The sequence below is a fragment of the Delphinapterus leucas genome, chromosome 15, assembly GCF_059928025.1.
Source record: "Delphinapterus leucas isolate spDelLeu-1000000601 "Yukka" chromosome 15, BTC_Dleu_Yukka2, whole genome shotgun sequence".
Lineage (NCBI taxonomy): Eukaryota > Metazoa > Chordata > Mammalia > Artiodactyla > Monodontidae > Delphinapterus > Delphinapterus leucas.
In genome coordinates, this window is record NC_143143.1 from 30,686,265 (window position 1) to 30,697,106 (window position 10,842).

The window sequence follows — 10,842 nt, forward strand, 5'->3', positions numbered from 1 at the left end:
ACATGTAGAAGAATGAAGTTAGAACACTCCCTAACACCACACACAAAAATAAATTCAAAATGGATTAGAGGCCTAAATGTAAGACTGGACACTATAAAACTTTTAGAGGAAAACATAGGAAAAACACTCTTTGACATAAATCACAGCAAGATTTTTTTTGATCCACCTCCTAGAGTAATGGAAATAAAAACAAAAATAAACAAATGGGACCTAATGAAACTTAAAAGCTTTTGCAAAGCAAAGGAAACTACAGACAAAACAAAAAGACACCCCTCAGAATGGGAGAAAATATTTGCAAATGAATCAATGGACAAAGGACTAATCTCCAAAATATATAAACAGCTCATGCAGCTCAATATCAAAAACACAAACAACCCAGTCCAAAAATGGGCAGAAGACCTAAGTAGACATTTCTCCAAAGAAAACATACAGATGGCCAAGAAGCACATGAAAAGCTGCTCAACATCACTAATTATTAGAGAAATGCAAATCAAAACTACAATGAGGTATCAGCTCACAGCAGTTAGAATAGGCATCATCAGAAAATCTGCAAACAACAAATGCTGGAGAGGGTGTGGAGAAAAGGTTGCCCTCCTGCACTGTTGGTGGGAATGTAAATTGATACAGCCACTATGGAGAACAGTATGAGGTTCCTTAAAAAACTAAAAATAGAACTACCACATGACCCAGAAATCCCACTCCTGGGCATATACCCAGAGAAAACCATAATTAAAAAAGACACATGCACCCCAGTGTTCACTGCAAGACTATTTACAATAGCCAGGTCATGGAAGCAACCTAAATGCCCATCGACAGACGAATGGATAAAGAAGATGTGGTACATATGTACAATGGAATATTACTCAGCCATAAAAAGGAATGAATTTGGGTCATTTGTAGAGACGTGGATGGATCTAGAGACTGTCATACAGAGTGAAGTAAGTCAGAAAGAGAAAAACAAATATCGTGTATTAATGCATATATGTGGAACCTAGAAAAATGCTACAGATGAACCAGTTTGCAGGGCAGAAATAGAGACACAGATGTAGAGAACAAACGTGTGGACACCAAGGGGGGAAAGTGGCAGGGGCGGGGAGGTGTGTGGGATGAATTGGGAGATTGGGGTTGACATATATACACTAATATGTATAAAATAGATAACTAATAAGAAACTGCTGTATAAAAGATAAATTAAATAAAATTCAGAAAAAAAAAAAAAGAAATGGAAACAAACCAACCCTGGAACTGAAGATTAACTGTACTTATAACAGTCAGGATGACGCTGGTCAGACCACCGATCACCAATTTCAAGATGACTGTCAGAGCTGACTGTGCTGTTTCTGCATGTAGCCCCCTCCCTTCACCTATAAAAGCTCTTACCCCCAGATTGTCACAGGAGAGGAATGGGGAAGGAGCTGGCCTTTGGACAGGCGTCCACTGCCCCCACCCCCAGTTGCCGGCATCCAAAATAAAGCAGAGTTTCCTTTCCACCACCCTTGCCTTTTTATTGGCTTTTGGGCGACGAGTAGCCTGACCCCACTTTTGGTTACAATATTCAGCCAAACTTGGCTGTCAAGCCTGAGGGCCCATAGATGTGCTTCTAGACCTGCCCAGGTGTTAAGTATGATTTTTTTTTAACGCTAAAGCAGACGAGCTTGAGCCGTCGCCCCGCCCTCTCCCTCTCTTTCTTTCTGGTGGTGGATTCTGGAGAAGATGCGCAGAAAGGGCACCTCGCAAGGGGAGAGAAAAGAAGGAAGAACAGATCATCAGCCTCGGCCCTCAGGTGGCTGAGGGAGAAAATGTATTTGGTGTGTGCCACCTTTTTGCATCCTTCAATGACACTTTTGTCCATGTCACCGACCTTTCTGGCAAGGAAACTCTCTGCCGTGTAACTGGTGGGATGAAGGTGAAGGCTGACTGAGATGAGTCATCTCCATATGCTGCCATGTTGGCTGCCCAGGATGTAGCCAAGAGGTGCAAGGAGCTGGGCATCACTGCCCTCCACATCAAACTCCGGGCCACAGGAGGAAATAGGACCAAGACTCCTGGACCGGGGGCCCAGTTAGCCCTCAGAGCCCTCGCCCGCTCAGGAACAAAGATTGGGCGGATTGAGGATGTCACCCCCATCCCCTCCGACAGCACCCGCAGGAAGGGGGGTCTCCGTGGTCGCTCTCTGTGAGAAGGACTCCTCAAATTATTGTTTTCTGTTAATAAATTGCCTTGATGTAAGCTCAAAATACGAAAATGCTAAAGCAAACGGAAGGCATATGTCCCACTGTTTTGGAAGGAAGCAAGGTAGGCACAGAAAAGACAATGCCTGGCCCTCCGATCCTTGGAGACCTTTTATTTTTTTACTTTTTTGCGGTACGCGGGCCTCTCACTGCTGTGGCCTCTCCCGTTGCAGAGCACAGCCTCTGGACGCGCAGGCTCAACGGCCATGGCTCACGGGCCCAGCCGCTCCGCGGCATGTGGGATCTTCCTGGACCGGGGCACGAACCCACGTCCCCTGCATCGGCAGGCGGACTGTCAACTACTGCGCCACCAGGGAAGCCCGGCGACTTTATTTTAAAAGAAGAAGAAGGAAAAAAAAAAGAAGAAGAAGAAGAAGAGGGAGGAGGAGGAAGCTTTGTGATCTGAGCAAACGGCATGGGCGGCAGGAAGGAACAGACGGTCTCGTTACTTTTTGTTTGACTCAGGTTTTCTCGCATGGGGGGCCGCGCGGGCAAGGGTGTTAAGAGGGCTGGTGGCTCTCCTTTGTGGGAAGAGCCACAGCTGTCACCGAGAGAGGCTTTTACACACTCTGTGAACAATTGCCTTTGAATTCTAATTTTTATTTTCCAAATAAAAATAACTGCTATTGAGATTAGTCAGAAGTCCCCAGACTGGGAGAGAGGAGGCTGCTAGCCACTGGTAACGCTGGAGTTTCACCAGAAAGCGAGCGCGGGGAAGGGTGGAGGGTGAGTGAAAAGAAGTTGGGACTCCCAATGTCAAACCCTGACTCTCCCACTTACCAGCTGCTCTGGTGGCTATGACTGCAACACAAAGTACCCCCCAAACTTAGTGCCATAAAACAACCATTTATTTTGCTTACAGATGCCGTGGATCAGGAATTCAGGCAGAGCACATCAGTCAGGATGGCTTGTCTCTGCTCATCCTTATCTGGGGCCTCCGCTGGAAGATCCAAAGGTCAGAAGCTGGATCATCTGAAGGCTCCCTCCCTCACACATGGGGAGGTTCATGCTGCTTGTAGGCTGGGCCTCTCCAAGTGCTTGGCTTGGGCTTCCTCACAGCATGGCCGCTGGGTTCCAGGACCAAGCATCCTCAAAGAGAGAGACAGCTGGAAGTTGTATCACCATTCATGACCTAGTTTTGGGAGTTACCTAGAGTCACTTCCCCCATATCCTATTCATTGAGGCAGTCACAAGGTCCTGCCCAAATTCAGATAGAGGAGTAATAGATTCTGCTTCTTGATGGGGAACAACACCATTCTGGAAAGGCACATGGGACTGGAAACATTTCTGTGACCCCTTTTGGCAATTACAATCGGCCTCACTAACTGCATGAGATATGAGGCAAGTTACTTCACCTCTCTGGGCTTCAGTTTCCTCATCAGTAAAATGGAGATAATAATAGTGTCTACAGTGTAAACACATGAAATAATGTCTATAAAGTACTCAGCACAGTGCCTGCTACATGGCAAGTGGTCAGTGAGAATTAGAAGGTATTGCTAAGAACGGTTATGATTGAACGTCGAGGCATCTTGGTATGTCTGAAATGGGGTGTTATGGGTTGAACTGTGTCCCCTCCAAAAGATATATGTTCAAGTGTTGACCCGTGATACCTGTGAATGTGACTTTATTTGGAAATTAGATTTTTGCAGATGTAATTAAGATGTAGATTAAGATGAGGTCATACTAGATTAGGGTGGGCCCTAAATCCAATCATGGGCGTTCTTATTAAAAAAAAAAAAAAGGCAGGACTTCCCTGGTAGCGTAGTTGCTAAGAATCCACCTGCCAATGCAGGGGACATGGTACAGTCCCTGATCCAGGAAGATCCCACATGCCACGGAGCCACTAAGCCCGTGTGCCGTAACTACTGAGCCTGTGCTCTAGAGCCCATGAGCCACAACTACTGAGCCCGCACCCTGCAACTACAGAAGCCTGCGTGCCTAGAGCCCGTGCTCCAAAACAAGAGAAGCCACCACAATAAGAAGCCCGCGCACCGCAACGAAGAATAGCCCCCGCTCGCCTCAACTAGAGAAAGCCCGCGCGCAGCAACGAAGACCCAACGCAGCCAAAAATTAATTAATTAATTAATTAACTAAAACGAAAAAGGTACAGACACACCCAGGGAGAAGGCCATGTGACAACAGGCAGGAATTCGAGTGAAGTATCTGCAAGCCGAAGGACTCCAAGGATCGCTGGCCACCCCCAGAAGCCAGGAAGCGATAAAGAAGGATCCTTCCCAAGAGCCTTCAGAGGCAGCATAGCCTTGTGGATGCCTTGATTTCAGACTTCAGTCCCCAGAACCATGAGAGAATAAATTTCTATTGTTTTAAGCCTCTTAGTATGTGGTACTTTATTATGGCAGCCTGAGGAAATTGATGCATGGGAAGGAAGCCAGGAGGACATGAGTTCTAATCCCAGAGCTGCCTCTGATTAGCAAGTGTTGTTGGCTTCTTCTCTTCCACTCCCTGAGTCTGTTTCATCATCTGTAAAATGAGGGGGCTGGATTTGCTGGTTTCTAACCTCCTTTCTCTCTGGTGATGCTTTGATACATACACATAACAAAACGTCAAAATCCATTGTCTTCTGAATGTTCTGGGACTGTGATGCTGATATAAACATATATATGATACTTAATTATGAAACTGATCTTTTTGCCTTTGGACCCTGAAGGTGGTTCCCAAACCTTCTTTATGCAGTTTCTCCCAACTAACGGTGTTTTCTTTAAAAAAATTTTTTTAGGGCTTCCCTGGTGGCGCAGTGGTTGAGAGTCCGCCTGCTGATGCAGGGGACACAGGTTCGTGCCCTGGTCCAGGAGGATCCCACATGCCACGGAGCGGCTGGGCCCATGAGCCATGGCCACTGAGCCTGCGCGTCCGGAGCCTGTGCTCCGCAATGGGAGAGGCCACAGCAGTGAGAGGCCCACATACCGCAAAAAAAAAAAAAAAAAATTAAAAAAAAAAATTTTTTTTAGAGTACAGTTGATTTACCATGTTGTGTTAGTTTCTGGTGTACAGCAAATTGACTCAGTTATACACATACATATATCCATTCTTTATCAGATTCTTTTCTCATACAGGTTATTACAGAATATTGAGTAGGGTTCCCTGTGCTATACAGTAGGTCCTTGTTGGTTATCTATCTTCTACATAGTAGTGTGTTTATGTTTATCCCAAGCTCCTGATTTATCCCTCCCCCATATGTTTTCCCTTTGGTAACCATACGTTTGTTTTCAATATCTGTAAGTCTGAAAAATATGGAACGTTTCATGAATTTGCGAGTTATCCTTGCTCAGGGGCCATGTTAATCTTCTCCATGTCATTCCAATTTTACTGTATGTGCTGCTGAAGCGAGCACCTAACTGTATTTTCTGGTTAAACATTATTTTCAAATTAATTTGACAAAGATAAAGTAGGGGTTATTGTTAAAACAAACAAAAATACCAAAGAGAATAAGTTAAAAAAAAGCGATCCCCTTGCAGTGACCAATCCCACCATAATGTGATAAGACCATTAACTGTTTGGTATATATTCTTCTTCTATACACGTTTGATAATTTGTACACAATATATGCTCTACAAAAATGAACGCATGGACAGAGTGTGTTTTCCAACAGTGAGTTCATGTGGTACGAACCCTTTTACTACCTGCCGTATTCAGTTAACATAGCTGGGAGATGAGATGAGGGCTGATGCCAGGACCACTATCACGTGCAAATCCAGAGGGCATCTTCATAGAGGACAGTGTGAATGGGTTGGAGAGGAAGCATCACAAGGAATGCCCAGGCCGTGAAGCTTCAGCACTGTGGACAGGGGCACAGCTCGCCCCTCCGCCCCTGGCAGTAAGCATTTAGGTTTATGGTAGATGCAAAGATGACTAAGACATAGACATTGCCCTCAGGGTATTCACAGTCCTATGGGAGAGTCAGCTTTGCAGTTGAATAATAATTTAATACTGACATACCAAGATAAAACAGAAATAACAATTATCATTAACATTGACTGAGGACTTCCCTGGGGGCGCAGTGGTTAAGAATCTGCTTGCCAGTGCAGGGGACACGGGTTGGATCCCTGGTCCGGGAAGTTCCCATGTGCCGCGGAGCAACTAAGCCCAAGTGCCACAACTACGGAGCCTGAGCTCTAGAGCCCGTGAGCCACAACTAATAAGCCTGCGTGCCCGCACTCCACAGCAAGAGAAGCCACCGCAATGAGAAGCCCGTGCACTGCAACAAAGAGTAGCCCCCCGCTCGCAGCAACTAGAGGAAGCCCGCGCGCAGCAGTGAAGACCCAAAACAGCCAAAATAAATAAAAATTTAAAATAAATTCACTGAGCGCCCTGTGCTAAGCACTTTGCTTGCATTATCTGAGTTAATCCTCATCGCCACACTATGATGGAGATAATCATATGATCCTGTTTTATAGATGAAGATGCTGAAGCTCAGAAAGACGAACTGACAGGAGTGAAAGGTCATGACCTTACAAATGCACAGGGAAACCCTCTAGAAGTGGTGTTTGGGCGGCAAAAGCCTGTGGCTGGGTATGACTTTCAGCTAACTGGCCTTGGGGGTTAAAGCACATGCTAAGAGAGGGTGTGCCTTGCTGTTGGCCTGTTTATTTATTCACGTCACAATAGGGAGGTGCTGCTAAATCTCACTCACCTACTTACTGCACACGAGGACAGCAAACGTGTGTCTCCTGGCCTGCCAGATGTGGCTGTAATGTTCCAGAGGGCCACGGCCATGTCTTGTATTGCCTTTGTGTCTGTGGAAGTGTCTAGAGCAGAACCTGCACTTGTTCAGAGGTGCCCCTAGGGCTTGCTGCTTTACTTCCCAGACAGGACTTCTGCTGTCTTCCTCCCGCCCCCTGCTGTCTGCTTTCCATACTACAGCCAGCATCCTCTAACAAATGTGTATCTGACCCTCCTTGGATGCCCCTTTGAGGCAGCCCACCGCTCTTGGGGTGTGGTGAATTCTCCTCGATGCCCCACACCTGGCTTCCAGTCCCCTCTTTGTGCATGGACCCTGCTGACCACCCCAGCTCCCGTGTTTGCTCTGATAACCTGCACTTTACAGCGTGGCCATGACAAGCGGCTGTAGGCACCCCCATCCTCCTCGGGTCAGCCTGTCTCCTGAGAGGGAGACATACTCCACAGGAAGGAGGGCTGCTCTCTGCGGCTCCTGGCAGGCCTCCTGCTCATCACACTGAGGACCTTTTGTCATCCTCACCATCCACATCAATAGTGGTAGGACATTACTCTGCAGATGCCTTCCCAGAGCTACAAATCACTCCCCAGGAGGCTCTGAAACACAGCTTTGCTTACTTTGTTGAATCAGTTCCCTGGAGGAACTGGGGGTGCCTCAGGACTCTGGAGACTCCAGTGTCCCATCCTTCCTTTCTTCTCCCCCTTGCAAAAGTGTCTCCCAGCCTGTCTCTACAGAGAAAGCCAATCCTTGGAGACCTCAGGCTATCGTCTAGGGCCTGCAGCATGGCTGTGAAGAGCTGAGCCCAAGTCCAAGGTGGAGAGAACCACAGCAAATAGCAGACCTATCCCTACCTAAGCAAGAAAACAAGCAGAACCCAATTGGAACTATATGCACTGTCTTAATCTGTCCGGGCTCTTGTAACAAAAATACCATAGACTGGGGGGCTTAAACAACAATCATTTATTTCTCACAGTACTGGAGGCTGGAAGTCCAAGGTCAAGATGTTAGCAGATCTGCTATCTCGTGAGGCCCTGCTTCCTGGTTTGCAGATGGCTGTCTTCTCACTGTGTCCTCACATGGGCAGGAATAGTGAACACTCTGGGGTCTCTCTTTTTTTTTTTAATATTTACTTATTTGGTTGCGCTGGATCTTAGTTGCTGCAGGTGGGCTCCTTAGTTGCAGCTCACTCATTCCTTAGTTGCAGCACGCAGGCTCCTTATTCGTGGCATGCAAACTCTTAGTTGAGGCATGCGCGTGGGATCTAGTTCCCTGACCAGGGATCAAACCCAGGCCCCCTGCATTGGGAGCACAGTGTCTTAACCACTGCACCAGCAGGGAAGTCCTCGGGCTTCTTTAATAAGGACACTAATCCTACTCGGTGAGGGCTCCACCCTCATGACCTAATCACCTCCCAAATGCCCCATCTCCAAATACCATCACATTGTGAGGGAGGATTTCAACATATTAATCTGAGAGGGTGGGGTGGTTGGACACAAACATTCAGTCCCTACCAGGCACCTTGGAGAATCTCTTGTCTCTTTGTGGAAGACAAAAGCCTGTTTCCTGTAGGGACTTGTTAAACTTTGTCATCAAAAAGCTATAGTTAGATGCTCCGCATCATCAGACATCAGGGAACTGCAACCCCAAAGCACAGTGAGATGCCACTTCACACCCACTAGGATGGCTATAATAAAAAAATTTTAGGGAATTCCCTGGTGGTCCAGTGGTTAGGACTTGGGGTTTTTCACTGCCAAGGACGCAAGTTCAAGCCTGGTTGGGGAGCTAAGATCCCACTAGCCATGTGGCATGGCCAAAAAGAAAAAATAATTAATTAATCAATTGAAGAACAGACGTTTTTTGTGTATCATTTCAACAAATACTTGGTTTTTCTAAAGTTACTAATGAGATATTTTATGCTCTTTTTTTTTTCATATCAAGTCTTGAAATCCTATGAGCATTTTACACTGTCAGCACATCACAAGTCGGGGACCCCACATATTTCATTATTTATTTATTTGTTTGTTTTGATTTTTCTTTTTTTTTTTTTTGGCTGGACCGTGCAGCACATGGGATCTTAGGTCCCCAACCAGGGATCGAGCCCCACTCTCCCTGCAGTGGAAGCGCGGAGTCTTAACCACTGGACCAACCAGGGAAGTCACACACACACACATTTTATTTTATTTATTTTTTTGCGGTACGCGGGCCTCTCACTGTTGTGGCATCTCCCGTCGCGGAGCACAGGCTCCGGACGCGCAGGCTCAGTGGCCATGAATCACGGGCCCAGACACTCCGCGGCATGTGGGATCTTCCCAGACCAGGGCACGAATCCGTGTCCCCTGCATCGGCAGGCGGACTCTCAACCACTGCGCCACAGGGAAGCCCCTCAAAGGACTTTTAAAAATTTATTTATTTTATTTTTGGCTGCGTTGGGTCTCTGTTGCTGCACGTGGGCTTTCTCTAGTTGCGGTGAGCGGGGGTTACTCTTTGTTGCGGTGCATGGGCTTCTCATTGCGGTGGCTTCTCTTGTTGCGGAGCATGGGCTCTAGGCACGCGGGCTTCAGTAGTCGTGGCACATGGGCTCAGTAGTTGTGGCTCGCGGGCTCAATAGCTGTGGCACACGGGCTTAGTTGCTCCGCGGCACGTGGGATCTTCCTGCACCAGGGAGCGAAACCGTGTCCCCTGCATCGGCAGGCGGACCCTCAACCACTGCGCCACCAGGGAAGCCCCCACACACACATTTTAAAGCCCTATATTAACCACATGTGGCTGACTGCTCCCATATTAGTTCTCAACAGGAAGTTACCCCCCTCCCAGGGAAACATTTGGGAAATTTAAGGAGCTCTTCTTGTTTCCACAATTATTGGGGAGCTCCTGGAATTGAGTGGGCAACAGCCAGACATGCTAACTCTCCTGCAATGCACGGGACAGTGCTGTCAAATGAAGAATTGTCCCGTGTCCCCGCTGTGACTTTTGAATCTTCCACTGAACATTCACAAAGGTGGTAAAACAAACAAACAAACAAAAAACTTGTAGGCTCTGAACCTACCTCTCTGTTTTATGTATAATCACAAAGGGCCTTTTGTACTATTTTGTTATACCCTGAATATTCCAAGAAGTTAGCTACACTGTAAATCCTAGGAAGATCATGATTTGCTTGGTTCGGAATTTTACCAAGAGTCATGTACCATCTGGGAAATTCACATCCTCAAATGTGATATCTGTGTGGCTACACAGCACAACCCTATCAATTTGCATTTTTAGCATCTGCCTGCGAAAGTCTCCCAGAGTGCCTTGCATTGTGCCTTGGATTTACTTGTGCCTAAGCATTTACTTATAGAAATGGATGTTATTTTATTATAAATGACTTTCTTTATATTTTTCCTTTTTTATATATATATTTTTTTCCTTTTTAAAATACAGTTGGAGAGGGGGGAACTTCCCTGGTGGGTCAGTGGTTAAGACTCCGAGCATCCACTGCAAGTGGCACAGGTTCAAACCCTTGCTGGGGAACTAATATCCTGCATGCCACACAGTGCAGCCAAAAAAAAAAAAAAACAGGAAGAAGAATAAAATAAAATACAGTTGGGGCATCGTATTCATTTTTGTAAATTATGTGCGGAAAGAGGCTACATTGTCCATGAATTTTCTTTCAGTAAACTGAGGTCATGAAATTTTTGTATTAAAAGGGAGCTTTGGGTGTAATGGTTTGTCTGCAGGACCCAGGCCCTGACCCAGCCCAGCTCTCATGTTGCTTTGAGGGACTGAACTGTCTTTTCACCACCTGGCGTTTCTAGGGCATCTCCTGATGACACACTTTGATTGTGTGTCCCAAACCCTAAAGGATCTGGGAAAAGTAGCCAGAACCAGGTCAAGAAGGGCCTTAACTGCCATCCTAAGGACTTTGAACTTAATCCT

The 10,842-nt window shown here is 46.6% G+C and overlaps 1 non-coding gene and 1 pseudogene across 1 annotated transcript; one reads left to right on the top strand and one right to left on the bottom strand.

Moving 5' to 3' along the window:
- The first annotated feature begins 1,633 nt into the window (after positions 1 to 1,633).
- Positions 1,634 to 2,247, top strand: LOC111163514 (small ribosomal subunit protein uS11 pseudogene; annotated as a pseudogene).
- Positions 2,248 to 5,476: 3,229 nt separating this feature from the next.
- On the bottom strand, positions 5,477 to 5,583 carry LOC115803792 (U6 spliceosomal RNA). Its single transcript, XR_004024586.1, has one exon. It is a non-coding gene; the product is annotated as a U6 spliceosomal RNA (small nuclear RNA).
- Between the last annotated feature and the right edge of the window lie 5,259 nt (positions 5,584 to 10,842).